Here is a 20,022-nt window from a genome sequence, read left to right on the forward strand (position 1 = left end):
GAGTTTTGCTTTTCACATTGGTCTTTTATTGACTTGTAGACCATGTAATATAGTCCATTTACATTTAATGTTATCACTGATATATTTGAGTTCAAATCTGCTGTTTTTATATTTGTTTTCTGTTTGTCATGGCTGTTCTTTTTCTCTATTTCTATTCTTCTCAGTACTTTGTTAGTTACACACTGTCTTATATTTTGTTTGGTGCATTACTCTATAGATTATAACATGCACTCTTGACTTTTTAGTTCTATAAATGAGTACTTTTACCACTCCATGGAAAAGGCAAGGACCTTAGGATATTTTACCTCATTTTATCTCCCTTCCCCTTTTTGTGCTGTTGTTGTTGTCTGTTTTAATTCTGCATATATTTTATATTCACAAGACATTATTGTTGTTTTACGTCAGTGTCTATTTATTTATTTTTTAAGATTTTATTTGAAAGAGAGAGACCCTTTGCACACAACCAGGGGGAGGGACAGAGAGAGAGGGAGAAGCAGACTCCCCACTGAGCAAGGAGCCCAACACAGCCCCATCCCAGGACCCTGGGATCATAAACTGAGCCATAGGCAGACGTTCTATGGACTGAGCCACCCAGGCATTCCATCAGTGTCTATTTAGATTTAGCTGCATCTTTACTTTTTCTATTGCTCTTCATTCTATACTGCATTTTCATGTTTCTGTCTGGGTTAGTTATCTTTCTGCCTGAACAACTCTCATTAATATTTCCTTTCATTACTGACTACTAACAATAAGTTCACTCAGTGTTTGTAAAAGTTTTTGTTTCCCTTTTATTTTTATAGGATATATTTGTAGTTATATATTTCTAGGTCTATAGTCATTTTATTTTTTTATTTTTTTATTATTTTATTTTATTTATTTATTTTTAATATATTTTTTTAAAGATTTTATTTATTTATTTGAGAGAGAGAGAGAATGAGAGACAGAGAGCATGAGAAGGAGGAGGGTCAGAGGGAGAAGCAGACTCCCTGCCAAGCAGGGAGCCTGATGCGGGACTCGATCCCGGGACTCCAGGATCATGACCTGAGCCGAAGGCAGTCGCTTAACCAACTGAGCCACCCAGGCACCCTATAGTCATTTTCTTGTTTTTTCTTTTCTTTTTAAGATTTTATTTATTTGACACAGAGAGAGCACACTATCCAAGGGGGGGGAGTGGCAGCAGAGGGAGAGGGAGAAGCAGGCTCCCCGCCGAGCAGGAAGCCCGATGTGGGGCTTGATCCCAGGACCCTGGGATCATGACCTAAGCTGAAGGGAGATGCTTAACCGACTGAGCCACCCAGGCGTTCCTTATAGTCATTTTCTTTGAACTCTTTAAAGATATAATTCTTGTGTCATTTGCTTTCCATTATTTCTGTTGAAAAGTCAGCTATCAGTCTTATTTTTTCCCCTTTTGTCTATTTTTCTTTGTTTTTGGTTTGGTTTTTAGAAACTTAACCAGGGTTGCCTAAGTGTGGTTTTCTTTGTATTTATCCTGGCTAGGGTTATTAGAGCCTCCTGAATTGTGACTTGATTTTTCTTTTTTGTTTTAATCTTTGGATAATTTTGACCGGTGAATCCTCAAGTGTTGTTTCTGCCATTCTCTCTCCCCTCTCCTTTTAGGACTCCAATTACATGTGTTAGATCTTTTCTCTGAGATCCTTGTGTTTCTTATGTACTTCTCTGTTTTTTGGTTTTTTTTTAAATCTTTTTTTCCTTTTCATTTGGATATTTTAACTCATTTTGGGTAAATACCAAGGAATGTAGTAGCTGGCTCATATGGTAAGAGTATGTTTAGTTTTATAAGAAACTGCCAAATTGTCTTTTAAAGTGGTTGTACCATTTGCATTCCCACCAACAGTGAATAAGAGAGTTCCTGTTGCTCCACATATATGTCACATTTGATGTTGTCAGTAGTTTGGATTTTAGCTGTAACAACAGATGTGTAGTGGTATCTCATTGTTTTCTATCAAGTTTTGAATTTCAGTTATTTCTCAGCCATCAAATTTCCATTTGATTAATTTCCTATAAATTGCTATACTCTGGGAGAAATTCTCTGGTTTTTTTGAATATATTAATCACTTGTTTAAAGTCCATACCTGAATATTCTAGACAAACCTGTGAGTCTGTATGTGTTGCTTGTTTTTTCTTTTGTTTTTCCAGTCTTTTGACCTTGACTTCAGGTATGTTTTGTAATTTTTGATTGAATGCTGGATATTGTATACAAAAAATTATAGATACTCTGGATGATGATATTTTCACCATAGCATATTTAATTTTTTTCTTGGTAGACAGGTAGTCTAGGAGCAAATTACATTGACCCCATTAAAGATCAAGAGAATTTGCAGCATGGTTTCAGACTTTCTAAGAGTTAGTCTATATTTTGACTTACTTTATTTTTAGGACATAGCCCTTGAGGATTTTAGTAGAAAGCTCTGTGTTTACTAAGACTCCTTCTCTTTGTTGGGTGCTGAAATTTAGTTTTTATCTCCCTGCATTTTGAGACTACGGACAGCTTTGCTTATCAATTTAGTCTCTTAACCACTTTTTGCTTAGTTTCTCAGCCTCTTGCTCATAAAATTTAGGAACCATAAATATTTTTAGGGGAAAAGTATCATAGAATGTTCTGTTCTGTCTCTTTTCTCCAGGATATTGGGCCATTCAAGTCCACATTGGTGATTCTGAACTTCAGATCTTGTCTCCTCAACCGCATAAGATTGCCAAAAGCTCCCCCTTTCACATTCTGCTGGGGTTCTCAGTCTCTATACTTATGAATTAAGAAAAGGCTCAAGGGCAAAAAGTGGTTGAGACTGTTGAGTTTACCTGCTTCACTTTTTTTCAGAATCTTGGCACTTTAAATTCTTACTGCCTTGTATGCTCCCTGGCAGTTTTGGATATTCTTTGATTTAAAAAAATAAATAAATACAGAAAGAAAATATAGTATTTTGCTATTATTAATTATTTGCTCTCTTCATCACTGTATTTTTTCCTAATTTTAATTATGAGGTTATAAACCAGATAAACACAAATATTCATATCAGGTGACATTTAATAGTCTACCCATTTTTCTGTGTTTAAGTAGTTTCTTGGCCCTTTACCTGGGATACAGGATTAACTCAAGGAAGTAAAACCCCTAGGAGGACCTAACTATTTCCTTCTTTCCACACTGCCATCAAGTGTTGATGATGTTTTTATTTGTGGTTTTCAATAGGAGAGAGTACCAATGAAGAAATACAAAAAAGGATTTTTTGTTGCTCTTTTTCTCACCTGAGAAGATACTTTTCCTAGAACAGTATCAGTAGACTTTTTCTTATATCACTGGCTAGAATTGGGTCATATGCCCATACCTACACTGATCACTGACGAAGAGGAATGGGATTACTGACTGGTTAGAAGAATCATAATTTGTTCCTTAAAATTAGGCACAATACCAATCAAACAAAATTAAAATTCTGTTAGCAAGGAAGAAATTGGAGTACTGTAGGGTAAGCAACCGTTGGTGTTTTCCATATAGATTCTGTCCTTGAAGGTAGTCTAGTTGAAGGTACAAAATGTGGAACAGCAGTTGACAGTTAACTATGTAAGTGTTAAATTGGGTGGTACAGATTTTAGATGTTACACTTCGAAGAAAAAGGATATTATTTTGATACCCCTTTAAAATTGCAGAGTGTTCTAGAAGGGGAGATAATACATGAAGTCCCAGCAATAGGAAAATGTATTATGTTGTGAGATGGTAAATGTTCTTTTGTAAGATAGTGATATCCTTTCTTTCAGCATAGCTGATATGGTCCTGTTAACAGCGATTGGAAGGGTAACATCCTAGAAGAAATGGGGGCCTCAGACTAGATCAACCCTCATCCTAGGGCAGATGCAGATGTCAGAGGGAAGAGCTCGTTTCTGTGTCTGCTTAATATCTGGGGAGCATTTAAGTGGACAGTAGGACAAGCAGTTAGTTGTGTATTAAATATTCTTTCATGACTCTGTGTCTTTTTTTTTTTTTTAAGATTTTTATTTACTTATTTGACAGAGAGAGAGAGAGCACAAGCAGGGGGAGCAGAAGAGGGAGAAGCAGGCTCCCCACTGAACAGGGAGCCCAATGCGGGGCTCGATCCAGGACCCTGGGATCATGACCTGAGCTGAAGGCAGTCCTTAACCAACTGAGCCACCCAGGCGCCCCTGTATCTTTTTAGTATACCAAAAAAAATGAGTTAATCACTGGAAAGTACTGATAGTGTTTTGGTATATGTGTTGAATGAAGATCTGTTATGTTTAGTGGCTTTTAAGTTGTAGACCTGAATTTACATCCTGGCTCTGCCAGTTACTACCTCTGCAAGTCACTTAGCTTCTCTATGCCTTTGTTTTTTTCCTCTTTAAAGAGTAGTAGTACTCGCTAAATGATTGCTCTGAGAATTAAGTGTGTGTAGAGACTTTAATACATAAATAATGTATATAGAATCTTTAGCACAGTAACTAACTCATGGTAAGGACTCAGTGTATGGTAGCTATTTCTGTTTTCTTCTGTGTTCCTTTCCCATTAGATATTGGATTCTATCTTCTGGCAGATATAAAATATTTTCACAAAGGACATCTAACCTCCACTTTTCATTAAGAGGCCTTCTAATGGCTTCTATTCAGTCTTAGGCTTTGTTAGGCTCTTTAATTTCCTAAGGAAAACTGGCTGAATGTAAGTAAATAGCTCTGTTATAATTCCAAAAGATAATTCTTTTTTTTTTTTCCAAAAGATAATTCTAAAATCACTGCTATATAATGTATTGCAAACCCTCAGCAAAAAAAAAAAAAATAAATAGATAAAAATAAATTAAAAAAATACACACATACACTGGTGACTTCTGAAACCTTCTGTACAGTCCATCTCTCCAAAATACTCTAAAATACATCAATGAATCCTGCCAGAATATCATAAATAATTGTCTATACTATATATTAATGATGCCTCCAGAAGGAGTGTAGCCCAGCAGACACCTTGATTTTAGACTTCTGACTTCCAGAACTGTAAGAGAATAAATTTGTTTTCTTTTAAACCACAAAGTTTGTGGTAATTTGTTACACTAGCAGTAGGAAACTGATACATATATATCATTTAAATAATAATACGCGTATTATTATAAACAGTTTCAGACTTATAAATACCCTGAAAAAGATCTTGGAGACCTCCAGGGGTCTATAGAACACACTTGACCCCACATTTAGAATTCTATTTTAAGATAAGCCAGCTACAAAATGCACATTGGGTAACTGAATAAGATGACTTGTATTATAAGCTCTAAGAGTGGAAGGGCTTATATTAAAAGGGCAAAATCTTTATATATATATATAATGTGAAGTCATTTCTCTTAAAATATTGTTTTTTAAGATTTATCTATTTATTTGACAGAGAGAGAGAGATCACAAGTAGGCAGACAGGCAGGCAGAAGGAGAGGGAGAGGGAGAAGCAGGCTTCCCGCTGAGCACGGAGCCTGATGCGGGGGATCATGACCTGAGCTGAAGGCAGATACCCAACCGACTGAGCCAACCAGGCGTCCCTTAAAATATTATATATACATGTGCACACAACTTTGGAGGGAAATACACCAAAATAATGATTTTACTCTTGGTGATGGAATTTGGGTGCTTTTAATTTTCTTCATGCTTTGCAGTGTTTTCCAAATTGTCACCAGCTTGGCTATAGATCTGTAAAACTGAGCTGAAACTTACAAGGAATTATAAGGTGTATTTGTTAATATAGGAGGATAAAATATATTTCTTTAATAGTTTGTTGACTTGCTTTATAACTTTTAAATATTTAATCACATGGCAAATGGGTCTTCCTTTGTACTCTTGGTCTGGGCCTTGTAAATGTTAGGGTTGGGCTTGTGCCCAGCTGTCATATCTCCAGGTCTTTGAACATGTTTCCTTTGCCCATATACCAATTATTACTTGTACTTTGCTTCTCACGTTAGGCCTCATTCCCTCTGGAAAGCCTTACCAGACTTCTCAGGTTTGGGCTAGGGGCCCCTCCTATGTAGTTAATTGTATTGCTTTTACTGTGTTTGCTTACTTGACTTTCCTTACTTGCCTTTTTCTTTATAACCTGCCCTCCTCTTACATTAAGCTGTACTTTCAGTATAATTATCCCAGTAAATCTTGTTGGCTTGTATGTCGTTTATTTTTCTGCCTACATAGTTTTAGAGTGATCCATTATGTATTGATTACATATTTTAACTCTTGATAAGCAATCTTATTTTCCTTATTTCTAAACTTGGTGAGGACGGGATGTTAGTATATCATGGACAGCCACATATGCTGTTTATTTTATCCTCCCTTCTTACAATGCCTAATATACTGGCATGCACATAGCAGAAGCTCATTAAAAGTTGCTGTTTTATAAAAAAAAAAAGTCTATTTTAACATATTTGCCAATCATCTTTTATGATTTTTAGGAGTATTTTTTCCTTTTTTATTTATTGAATTAATATGGCTATATAGAGAAAAGTTTTGGTTTAACTGGACACCTAGGAAGCCTACAGTAGGATATTCAGTGGAGTAGCAGGAACTATGAATGTACCTATATTGTTACAGCTGTATTGCAGAGGGGCCCACCACAGTGGTGGTGTGGTCTGAGAGGAAGAAGGCACGGGATAGAAGATATTGCCTCTATCAATATCTGGCTCCCTGACATTACTCATTGTCATCACTTCTATTTCTCAGTTTTCGTATCTGAAAAATGAATGCAAAATATCTGTTCTACCCACCCAACTCAGCTCAGCTTTTGAAACAAAATAAGATAGCTTTTTAAAAAGAAAGGGTGAAAGTGTTGCTATTATGTATGAGGGTCATTTGTGGCAATTTTGGCTTGGGTGCTCAAAGTTTAAAATTATTTACACTTTGTGCAGCTTTCAGATTACATCATGACATTCAGGTAGATTATCCTGGGTTCACAAAAGTCTTAAATGGTTAACTCTAGGACTTAATAATGGATTTCTCTGGAGAGATGCTGATTGTAGAACTGGGCAGGGAATATACAAGATGAGCCCAGATTATGTGTAGTAGGAGAAGTAAGGAAGTGTCAAAAAAAACAAACAAAAAACAAAAACAAAACAGAAGGATGAGGGATTGTCCAAGGAACACAGGAACTAGCCTGAAAGAGCTCCAAATAGCCAAAACTGGAACAATTTGAGCAACAAAATAAATAGTGCACAATTGGATTGTAACTAAAGTATAAAATAAATATAAATGAGCATGTAAATATGATGTAAATGATAGACATTGATATAAATGATCGAATGAATAAATAAATGGAGGAAAAGAGACAAGTCTCCCTTGTAGAAGAATTCCAAATAATTTATGTAAATAGGGCTCCTGGGTGGCTCAGTTGGTTAAGTGACTGCCTTCGGCTCAGGTCATGATCCTGGAGTCCCGGGATCGAGTCCCGCATTGGCCTCCCTGCTCAGCAGGGAGTCTGCTTCTCCCTCTGACCCTCCCCCATCTCATGTGCTCTCTCACTCTCTCTCTCATTCTCACTCTCTCAAATAAATAAAATCTTTAAAAAAAAAAATAATTTATGTAAATATTCCACCCTCATGGAAGAGGAGCTTACTTCCTACCTCTTTCTCTCTTAATGGAGGGCTAGACTTAGTGACTTACTTCCAAAGAATAGAATTGGAAAAGAAGGGGAAAATAGTAACTTTGCAGTGGAGAAATGTGGCAGACACTGCTGTAACCAAGTAATGAAGGTTAATATCACCAGTGATGTCATGTGGATATTACATACCCCTAAAATGTGACAGGAAAGACACTTCACCTTTGTGATAATTCTTTTTGAAGACCCATAATTCCACTAAAACCACAAGAGAAACAATAGACAGACCTGTACTGGGGGGGATATTTTGCAGGACACTTAACCAGTCAAGGTCATGAAAAATCAGGAAAGACTGAGAAATTATCATAGGCCAGAGGAGTTTAGGGAGACATGTTAAAATACATTGTGATATACTGGATTGAAACCTGGAATAGGAAGAGGACATTAATGGAAAAATTGGTAAAATTTAGATAAGGTCTGGAGTTTACTAAATAGTAATGTACCATTGTCAGTTTCTTAGTTTAGACAAATGTACTATGGAAATTTAAAATGTTAACAGTTGAGGAAACTGAGTGGGAGGTATTTGGCACCTCTTTATACTGTCTTTGCAACTTTTTGTAAATCTAAAATTAGTCCAAAATAAAGTTTATTTTAAAAAATGAGTTGGGAAGAGTTAAACTTTTAAATAATGAAAGCAAAATATGTTTGTTGTAGGAAATGTGAATGATAAAAATATGAGGTAGTAAATGAAAATCTTTCATAATCCTACTACTCATAGATAACTGATAATTTTGGTATTTTATTCAAGACTCAATTCTATGCATATTCCATTCAGCAAATAATTATTAGGCTCCTTTCGGGCCAGACACCATGCTAGGTGCTTGGTGATTGAATTGTTGCTAGGGTAGAAAGTCTGAGTTGGTTGCTTTCTGTGAATAAGAATAACGAAGTTCTTAACACCATTTGTTGAAGAGACTGTCTTTTTTCCAATGGACATTCTTTCCTGCTTTGTTGAAGATTAGTTGACCATAGAGTTGAGGGTCCATTTCTGGGCTCTCTATTCTGTTCCATTGATCTATGTGTCTGTTTTTGTGCTAGTACCATACTGTCTTGATGAGGACAGCTTTGTGATACAGCTTGAAGTCCAGAATTGTGATGCCACCAGCTTTGCTTTTCTTTTTCAACATTCCTCTGGTATTCGGGGTCTTTTCTGGTTTCATACAAATTTTAGGATTATTTGTTCCATTTCTTTGAAAAAAGTGGATGGTATTTTGATGGGGATTGCCCTGAATGTGTAGGTTGCTCTAGGTAGCATTGACATCTTCACAATATTTGTTCTTCCAGTCAATGAGCATGGAACGTTTTTCCATTTCTTTGTGTCTTCCTCAATTTCTTTCATGAGTATTTTATAGTTTTCTGAATACAGATCCTTTGCCTCTTTGGTTAGATTTATTCCTAGGTATCTTACGGTTTTGGGTGCGAGTGTAAATGGGATCGACTCCTTAATTTCTCTTTCTTCTGTCTTGTTGTTGGTGTATAGGAATGCCACTGATTTCTGTGCATTGATTTTATATCCTGCCACTTTACTGAATTCCTGTATGAGTTCTGGCAGTTTTGGGGTGGAGTCTTTTGGGTTTTCCACATAAAGTATCATGTCATCTGCAAAGAGTGAGAGTTTGACTTCTTCTTTGCCGATTTGGATGCCTTTTATTTCTTTTTGTTGTCTGATTGCTGTGGCTAGGACTTCTAATACTATGTTGAATAGCAGTGGTGATAGTGGACATCCCTGCCGTGTTCCTGACCTTAGGGGGAAAGCTCTCAGTTCTTCCCCATTGAGAATGATATTCGCTATGGGTTTTTCATAGATGGCTTTTATGATATTGAGGTATGTACTCTCTATCCCTATACTCTGAAGAGTTTTGATCAAGAAAGGATGCTATACTTTGTCAAATGCTTTTTCTGCATCTATAGAGAGGATCCTGTGGTTCTTGTTCTTTTATTAATGTATTGTATCACATTGATTTGTGGATGTTGAACCAACCTTGCAGCCCAGGGATAAATCCCACTTGGTCGTGGTGAATAATCCTTTTAATTTACTGTTGGATCCTGTTGGCTAGTATTTTGGACAGCCACATGCAGAAGAATGAAACTGGACCATTTCCTTACACCACACACAAAAATAAACTCAAAATGGTTGAAAGACCTAAATGTGAGACAGAAGTCCATCAAAATCCTAAAGGAGAACACAGGCAGCAACCTCTTCGACCTCAGCCGCAGCAGCTTCTTTTTAGAAACATCACCAAAGGCAAGGGAAGCAAGGGCAAAAATGAACTGTTCGGACTTCATCAAGATAAAAAGCTTTTGCACAGCAAAAGAAACAGTCAACAAAACCAAAAGACAACCGACAGAATGGGAGAAGATATTTGCAAATGACATATCAGATAAAGGGCTAGTATCCAAAATCTATAAAGAACTTATCAAACTCAACACCCAAAGAACAAATGATCCAATCCAGAAATGGGCAGAAGACATGAACAGACATTTTTCCAAAGAAGACATCCAAATGGCCAACAGACGCATGAAAAAGTGCTCAACATCGCTCGGCATCAGGGAAATCCAAGTCAAAACCTCAATGAGATACCACCTCACACCAGTCAGAATGGCTAAAATTAACAAGTCAGGAAACGACAGATGTTGGCGGGGATGCGGAGGAAGGGGAACCCTCCTACACTGTTGGTGGGAATGCAAACTGGTGCAGCCACTCTGGAAAACAGTATGGAGGTTCCTCAAAAAGTTGCAAATAGAGCTACCATACGACCCAGCAATTGCACTACTGGGTATTTACCCCAAAGAGACAAATGTAGTGATCCGAAGGGGTACGTGCACCCCGGTGTTTATAGCAGCAATGTCCACCATAGCCAAACTATGGAAAGAGCCAAGATGTCCATCGACAGATGAATGGATAAAGAAGATGTGGTATACATATATATATACAATGGAATATTATGCAGCCATCAAAAAGAATGAAATCTTACCATTTGCAACGATGTGGATGGAACTGGAGGGTATTATGCTGAGCGAAATAAGTCAATCAGAGAAAGACATGTATCATATGATCTCACTGATATGAGGAATTCTTAATCTCAGGAAACAAACTGAGGGTTGCTGGAGTGGTGGGGGGTGGGAGGGATGGGGTGGCTGCGTGATAGACATTGGGGAGGGTATGTGCATTGCTGAGCGCTGTGAATTGTTTAAGACTGTTGAATCACAGACCTGTACCTCTGAAACAAGTAATACATTATATGTTAAAAAAAAAGAAGATAGCAGGAAGGGAAAAATGAAGGGGGGGAAATCGGAGGAGGAGATGAACCATGAGAGACTATGGACTCTGAGGAAGAAACTGAGGGTTCTAGAAGGGAGGGGGGGTAGGGGGATGGGTTAGCCTGGTGATGGGTATTAAAGAGGGCACGTACTGCATGGAGCACTGGGTGTTATACGAAAACAATGAATCATGGAACACTACATCAAATACTAATGATGTAATGTATGGTGACTAACATAACATAATAAAATAAAATTTAAAAAAAGGCATGATGAGATGGTTATATCATGAATCTTCTCAGTTAAGAGTTTTTTAGAAATTCTTAAAATTAAGTTAATAAAATACTACCACTACCAAAAAAAAAAAAAAAATACTACCTCTACCATTTAGTGGCTGTCTATTGGAAAAAGGTCAAAACTCTTTCAAATGGTCTACTCAGAATTATTTTTAGAAATAAATAATTCTAAGGTTCATGTGATACTTAGTCTAAGCAGTGTCATGTTCTTAATAAATTTGACACTCTTTGTATTCTGTTGCCAACTGCCTTGTAAACATTTTCTGCACCTGCATCACCAGGTCACTTCAGTCAGAGCAACCTATTTCACCTACCTAATATGTGTGGAGTAAGGGACTTCCCTAATTTGTGTGTTTGTGTAAGAGCAAGGTAATGCATTTAGGGAAAACTAACCCATACTAAGTTTATGAAGTGCTGTAATTGAAGATATTACTAATGAACAAAGAAAAAGAACTTGGTATTATAAAGTGATACCTTGATAAAAATAGCCTAAAATACCAATGGAAAGCCAGCCAAATACTGATTATCGTCACAAAGGTCATTGGAGGGGCGCCTGGGTGGCTCAATCAGTTCAGTGTCCGACTCTTGGTTTCGGCTCAGGTCATGGTCCTAGGGTTGCAGTATCGAGCCCGGCATTGGGCTCTGCGCTCAGTCAGAGTCTGATTGAGATTCTTTCCCTCTGCCCATCCCCCCCACATGTGCACACTCGTGCGCACTCCCTGTAGAATAATAAATAAATCTTTTTAAAAAATCATTGGAGGGGCGCCTGGGTGGCTCCTTCGTTAAGCATCTACCTTTGGCTCAGGACATGGTCCCGGGGTCCTGGGATCGAGCCCCACATTGGGCTCCCTTCTCGGTGGGAAGCCTGCTTCTCCCTCTCCCACTCCCCCTGCTTGTGTTCCCTCTCTCGCTGTCTCTCTCTCTGTCAAATAAATAAATAAAATCTTAAAAAAAATAAAAGAAAAAACAATTTTTTTAAAAGTCCACAGAAAGTTAACTGAAATTCAGTCAAGGAATAATTTTTGTGTGTGTACTCTACCTGTCTCACCATAATGTCATGAAGTCATCACATTTCTCCTGTGCATGTAGAACATTACCTATGAACTGTTCTTAGAGTTAAGAAAATAGTTGGTTAAATCATGTTTTGTGTTGTGGGTCCAATTAAGAATTTTATTTGAAAAAGCTTTCAGGAGTTATGAGCTAAGCCTATAACATCATATGGTGAAGTAAATACATAAAATCATGGGGAGTCTATGGATCTTAAACAGTTCCAACATACTGTCATTTAGAGGAAATTCCTTGGAAGAAGCTGTGCTTAGAACAAATAAAAGTCAATGTACATACTTACAAACTTGTTTTCTGTAACTGATTGAGACTGTAAATAAGATTAGACTAGAGTGGTTTAGGGTAGGGAAGCAAAAAAATAAATATAAATCCACATTAGATGTTAATAGAATTAAAGATAGGATAAATTTCTAACTCAAAAACTTTTGAATTGTGAAATGTAACATATACCAGAAAAATGCATAAAGCATAATTTTACAGCTTAGTGAGTTATCACAAAGCAGGGACTTTTGCAGCATAACCAGATTAAGAAAATAAAGTATTGGGGCTACTGGGTGGCTTAGTTGGTTGAACATCCAACTCTTAAGTTTCAGCTCAGGTCATGATCTCATGGATCATGAGATCCAGCCTGCCTTGGGCTCAGGGGATAGTCTGCTTGATTCTCTCCCTCTGCCTCTCCTCCCTCTCATAGGCCTGTGTGCGCACACATGTGCTCTCTCTCTGTCCCTCTCTCTCTCTCTAAAATCAATCAATCAGTCAATCAATCTTTAAAAAAGAAGAGAAAGCATTACTATACTTCAGAAGCCTCCTGCGTGTACCTTAACAATCACAACCCTTTTCCCAGAGGTAAATATTTTCTTTGTAACTTTTTTTTTTTTTTGATGATCTATGTATACGTCCTTAAAATTATAATTTAGCATTGCCCGTTTTGGAAAATTACAGATTATTAAATGAATGGAATTTGTAAAATTTATAACGATATGACCAACAAAAGCTTTTATATAGAAAATAAAGAACTTTTACAAATCTCTCAGACACATTAACAGAAAAATGAGACAAGTGATGGTTGAAACAAGAAGGGAGTTTATTTCAATGAGGCCAATGCCAGGAAGATAGTGGACTAACGTTTCAAAGACTGTCTCCAAAGTGCAGAAAATACTCCTAGGTTTATATAAGGAGAATGTGGGACAAAGGTTGATGGGGACGTGCAACATGGGCCGTAAAGGTCAGTCAGGTTGATCATTGTCTTGGTGTAAAAAAATGTGGGGTCTTGCTGGTGTCAGGGCAGTTATTATTGCTTGAGGGGTAGTTTGAGTTCCCATTACAGGATGCTTTGCCCATTGGGTTGGTTGCCTAAGCTGGAAAGAAGAACTTAATCAGTTAGAAAGTACAGACTAAGGTCAAAAGAGAGGTAAAGTCTTCTTTCAGGTTTTTGATTGGCATTTAATTGAGTCTGTAGTTCAGTTTGAATCTAATTCTTGAACATGGTATGCTCCTCTATATACTTGAGTCTTTTTAAATGTCTTCCAATAAAGTTTTAGTCATTATTTGTCTTCATTATTTGTTACACTCATTCCTAGGTTATTTTTATAATGCTATTGGTATTTAATGCTATTTTTATCTTTAAATTTAATATTCTATCTGCTGGCATATTTTGAAATACAGCTTTTGAAAATTGATTTTTTAAAATTCATCAGCCTTGCATAACCCTAATTATAATGACCTATTTGTGATGTCTTTTAAGTATATAGTCGTATCATTGGCAAATAGTGACCATTTTGTTTCTTCCTAGTCTTTATAGTTTTCCCTACCCTTTCCCCTCTTGCTTAACTGCACTGGCTAGGTCCTCTAGTAAACAATTGAATGGAAATGGTGATTGCCGGCATTTTTTGTCTTGTTCTGATCCTGAAGTTTCACCATTCAGTATTCACCTTCAAATTTAAGTATGATGTTAATCTGAGTTTTTGTGTTATCTTTTATCAGATTAAACAGGTTTACATCCATTCCTAGTTGATTTAAGAATATATAATTTAAAATCATGAATGGTTGTTGAATTTATCATTTTCCTTCCATTTTTTGCAATGATCATTTGATTTATATCTCCTTTGTTTCTGTTAATAAACAGTTGATTTTCAGGTGCTTAAGCCAACTTGCATTCCTTGTATAAACTCAGTTTGATCATTGATGTAGTAGTGTATTGTTTTAGGTTTTCTTTTATATATAAATTGCTGGGTTTGGTTTACTTTTGTTTAGGATTTTTACATCTGTTCATAACGGATTGCTGGTAGCTTTCCTTTGTCATTCTGTTCTCATTTTGGTATCAAAGTTATATTCCTCTCATAAAGTGAGTTGTAGATAATGCCTTCTTTTTCTAGTCTCTGGAGTGGTTAATAAAAGGCTGGCATTATTTTTTTCTTCCTAAATTTTAGTAGAATTTGCCAGTGAAACTCCAGGCTTAGAATTTTCTTTGTAGGAAGGTTTTAAATTATATTTCGAATTCTTTAATAGTTGTAGCACTATTCTGATTTTCTGTTTGTTTCTAGATCTGTTTGATAAACTGTATTTTTTTCAAAATTTACCTTTTTACTTAAAAATTGTATTGGTATAAAGTCATTTGAATGCCTGCAGTTACCGTAGTCTTGTCTTCTTTTTCTTCCTGATAGTGGTTATTTGTGCTCTCATTGTCTTCTCCTTCCCTCCTTTTCCCCTTCCTTATCTTCTTTGCTGTTCACCTTATTAATCAATATCACTGTAGATTTATCAATCAGTCTTTCCAATGGACTAGCGTTGCCTTTGTGTTTTTTTTTTTTAATTTGTATTTGTTTTGTGCTTCATTAGTTTCTGATCACATTTTGTTCTACGTTCTTTGGGTTTATTTTGCTGTATTTTTTTTTCCCCTAACTAATTGAAATGAAAGGTTAGCTTCTTAATTTTAAGCTTCTTTTCAGGTGAATACATTTATGTGAATGTCCCTCCCAATACTGTTTTTATCTTCATGTCATAGGCCTTTATTATTATCACAAATTAAAAATAATTTCTAACTTCCATAATGATATCTGTTTTGACTTACAGATATCCAAACATATGAGGAATTTCTGGTTGTTTCAAGTTGATTTAAAATAATTAAAAATAATTAAAAAATAATTTCCAAACATATGAGGAATTTCTGGTTGTTTCAAGTTGATTTAGAACATTATTGCGTTGTCAGAGAATATACATCGTGTAATATTGACGTGTTGAAATTTTTTGAAACTTGCACTGTGGCCCAGGAAAAAGTCTGTTTTTTGTCAGTGTTCCCCCTATGCTATGGAAGAGTAATGTGAAGCTTTTGGTTAATGTTTTTCCTCTATGTCCATCACGTAAAGTTTGGTACTCTAGTGTTGAAATCTCTTTTGTTTTCCTACTGGTTTTTCTCCCTGTTTGTTTCTATCAGGTGATAGCAATGCATTAAAAATTTTCACTGTATTTGTAGACTTATCTACTACCACTTCTTGTCATTCTGTTAATTTTTGCTTATACTTTGATTTCATGTTATTAGGTCATTTCTTCCTGGTGAATTGAACCACCTTATTTTTACTTTTAAGTGACTCTCTTTATTTCCAATTATACTGTTTTCTTTAAAATGCCCTTTGATATCAATATAGCTCCCCAGTTTTCTTTGGATTAGGGATTGCATGCTCTATTTTTTTCAATCCTTTTGCTCTCAGCCTTTCTGCATTGGTATGTTTTAGCTGGTATTCTCATAATTACATAGTTGGCTTTTAAACATCCAATGAGATAGTGTTTATCTTTTAAATGGAATATTTTAGTGTATTTACACTTAATGTAAATATTGTTATATTTGCATTTCAATATTTCTAAAACTTAGAACTCTTAAAATAGTCTTTTACTCCGTCTTTGTACCAGTTTGTATACATGCATGAGGATATTTGACAAATTTCTTTTTTTTTTTTAAGATTTATGTATTTTAGAGAGAGAGAGAGAAAACATGACTAGGGGGAGGGGCAGAGGGAGAGGGAGAGAGAATCTCAAGCAGACTCTGTGCTGACTGTGGAGTCCAATGTGGGGCTTGATCCCAGGACTCTCAGGTCAGGACCTAAGCTGAAACTAAGAGTCGGATGCTTAATCGACTCTGCTATCCAGGCAGCCCTTGACAAATTTCTTTTTTTTTTTTTTTTAAGATTTTATTTATTTTTTGACAGAGAGAGACAGCGAGAGAGGGAACACAAGCAGGGGGAGTGGGAGAGGGAGAAGCAGGCTTCCCGCTGAGAAGGGAGCCCGATGTGGGACTCGATCCCAGAACCCTGGGACCATGTCCTGAGCCGAAGGCAGATGCTTAACAACTGAGCCACCCAGGCACCCCAGAACCAGTACTTTCTTACCATGGCCTTAAAATAATTATGTGACTATTTTATTTTATTTTTTTAAATATTTTATTTATTTGACAGAGAGAGACACAGTGAGAGAGGGAACACAAGCAGGGGGAGTGGTTGAGGGAGAAGGAGGCTCCCCGCCAAGCAGGGAGCCCGGTGTGGGGCTCAAGCCCAGGACCCTGGGATCATGACCTGAGCCGAAGGCAGACGCTTAACAACTGAGCCACCCAGGCGCCCCAACCCTTGACAAATTTCTTGCGAAGGAATTGCTTAGACATTAAAAATATTGGCCATTTTGGTTCTTTCTTTCTTTTTTTTTCTTTTTGTATTTTTTGGTTCTGATTTTGAAAAATGATCATTGCGTGATATTTATGAAAGAAACTCTTCTTCGTGTTTTTAATCTTAAGATACATTATTTGGGTAACCAGATAGCCATGTTGAGAACTATAACATTTTATGTTTGTGAGGTATGAATATTGCAAAAGCATTCTGTGTTTTTTCAGTTTATTTTCTGGCTTGTCATTTCTGAAGAATTTCCACGTCCTCTTTCTTTTGTGCTGCAGTAACTTTGCAGCTAACTATGTAGCTTGAATTGATTGTCTTTCTTGAAAGCTTTGCTACCTTTTTTTCTTCCCCCTGATGCTTTTGCTCAGGGAGGAGAATTGACAAAGTTTAATGTCATGTAGTGTGTCAAATATAAATGTAAAGCAGCTAAACTTAATGGAATATAAACTAAAGTTAATCTGACACTTCTAGTAGTAATATATTCAGTTTGAGGAGTAAAGGATGTAATTTTTTGTTAATGTTTATCTCATATAAGTGATTTTATTTATAAGCATTTCTTTAAAAAGTATCTTTTTATTATAGAAAATTTAGAACATATCCAAAGGTACAGGGAAGAGATTATATACCTTTTTGTTCTCAACACTTAAATAATCATCAGTTCATGGCTAATTTTGTTTCATCTTCTTTCTATTATTTTGAAATACATCTGAAGCATCATATCATTTTAGATAGATATACTTTCTATTATTTTGAAATACATCTGAAGCATCATATCATTTTAGATAGATAGATATTATACTGATAGAGTCTCACCTTGATCAAACTTTAGTCAGGCTCATCTGGATTCTCTTCCCAACTGGGTCGCAACTTTGGTCTTATGAGTCTGTTTTTATATTGCTCCGTTTTGGCAATAATCTTGGTCAAATTGGTTTAGCCAGAATCCTGTACCCTTAACACCCTTGGGTTCCTCATCCCCCACCATCCTCCTGGTGATATCCTATCACCCTGGGCTGCCTTCAGCAAGAACTCTGTTAGATCTGTTTAGCCAGAATCCCCCTTACCCCAGATGTTTCCTCTTAGTAATTTTCCATCCATTCAACACCCCCAACCCCTTCTCCTTGGCTATAAATTCCCAGTGTTTCTTGTTGTATTGGGAATTGAGCCACATTCTGTATTGAGATTTTTTTTCCCTTTTGCAGTAGTCCTGAATAAAATCTGTTTTTACCCTTTTTAGCTCTTGTACAGTTATATATTTCATTATGTATCTCTAAAAGATAAGAATTCTTTTAAAGGCTATTATCACATCTAAAATAAATGATTGCTTAAAATCACATATCGTTTATTTTCCGTTTCTCCCAATTGTTTCATAAAAAATTGTACTTTGAGATAGATGTATCTTTTAAGTCTTTTGTTTTGCTTTGTTTTAATTCCTTAGGTTTCCCCCCATCCCTTTTTTTTCTTACTATATATTTGTTGAAGAAATTAGGTCATTTGTTTCGCAGTTTGGGTTTTCCTGATTATGTTCCTGAGCTGTCATTTAACACGTTTCTCTGTTTCCTGTACTTCCTGTAAATTGGTAGTTAGATATAAAGGCAAAAAACACTTTTTTCTTTAAAGATTTTATTTATTTTTATTTGAGAGAGCATGAGAGGGAGACAGAGCACAGAGGGAGAGGGAGAAGCAGACTCCCCGCTGTGCAGAGAGCCCCACATGGGGCTCAAGGCAGGGTCCATCCCAGGACCCTGAGACCGTGACCTGAGCTGAAGACAGACGCTTAACCAACTGAGCCATCCAGGTGCCCCCATTTTTTATTTTTTTTTTAAAGTACTTCTAATGTTGTAGATTTCTTGGATCGTGTGTGTTAGAAGGGACTTAAAGATTGAGCATTGTAATACTGTAGTTATATGTGTATAGTTAGAATACTGTAGTCATCTGTTCTACCTCCCTGATTTACACACCTCAGAGAGGTTATGGTTTATCTGGAATCCCACATCAAGTTGAGGTTAGAATCGAAGGTGCATTTGGAAGTAGAAATATCTTCCCCTTCTGAATTTTTAAGTCCTTTTTTGTGTTGCCACTTTAGTGTTTTTGTTCTTCAGATGTTCCAGAGTATCATCCCCCTATGGAACCCCCCCATCTGTGCCTGTGAATTCTTAAATTTGTCTTTTGTTCTCTTTCCACTTGAGCCCCATGCTGACTGTAATTCAGTTTATTAATCTGATAATGCCTAATCTGTGTCAAAGTCCTCTTTTGCCACACCTTCCAATCTACCTTGTCCTTTTCTAAAGTCCTTTAGCCTGAGTAATAATTCTTTTACTTTAAACAAAAGTGCAGCCATGGACCCCTTAAACATGAGAGATTTGTTTACTTTTGAAAAATTTTTTAACCCTTAGATTTATTATTACAAAAGTAGCATAATTATTAAAAATTTCAATAGTAAGTAATATATTTGTTTAAAAATTAAAACTGTGGAACTACATAAAGTAAAAACCAAATGTACCACGATCCTCCCCACTTCTACCTCTTTCCTTCCTTATTGATAACGATTATTAAGAGTTTGGTCTTAATAATTTAATGATTCTTTGTGTCTCATTCTAGACTTTATACAATTTATATATTATATATTCTCATATACATATACAAAAGTTCTGTTCCTTAAAAATAATTCAAAATTTTGTACTTACGTTACGAAAGTTACTTATGCAACATGGTCAGTATATTTTATAGGGAAGGTATTCTTCCTCCTCTAGTTAATGCTAGCTAGCTCTAATTTTCATTTTTCCTTTAAGACTAAGTTGTGAATCAGGAAAAACAAGTTAAGAGAGTGCCTACAAATACCAGGAAAACTTATAGATAGATTTTCATTTTACATAAAGGTGTGGAACAATTGTGTAATAAAAACTAAGTTATTCATGAATGCTATATGGCATATATTTTTTAAAAGTCTTATAATAGTAGAATTTACATACCAAAGGACCACAAAGGAAGACATTTACGTTTAGTTGATTTGATAAAGTTAGCTCATTGTCAAAACTTTACTTGTTTAAAAAAAAAATCAAAATTTGAAAAATACAGAAAACAAAACAAAAAAACCCCACCCACAGTCTTA

The 20,022-nt window shown here is 36.1% G+C and overlaps 1 protein-coding gene across 3 annotated transcripts in view; it reads left to right on the forward strand.

Moving 5' to 3' along the window:
- CLCN3 (chloride voltage-gated channel 3) overlaps positions 1–20,022 on the forward strand; it is a 91,435-nt gene that overhangs the window by 14,615 nt on the left and 56,798 nt on the right. The gene's annotated exons all lie outside the window — the stretch shown is intronic.

This window comes from Phoca vitulina, unplaced genomic scaffold (genome assembly GCF_004348235.1).
Source record: "Phoca vitulina isolate PV1807 unplaced genomic scaffold, GSC_HSeal_1.0 scaffold14, whole genome shotgun sequence".
Taxonomy (NCBI): Eukaryota; Metazoa; Chordata; class Mammalia; order Carnivora; family Phocidae; genus Phoca; species Phoca vitulina.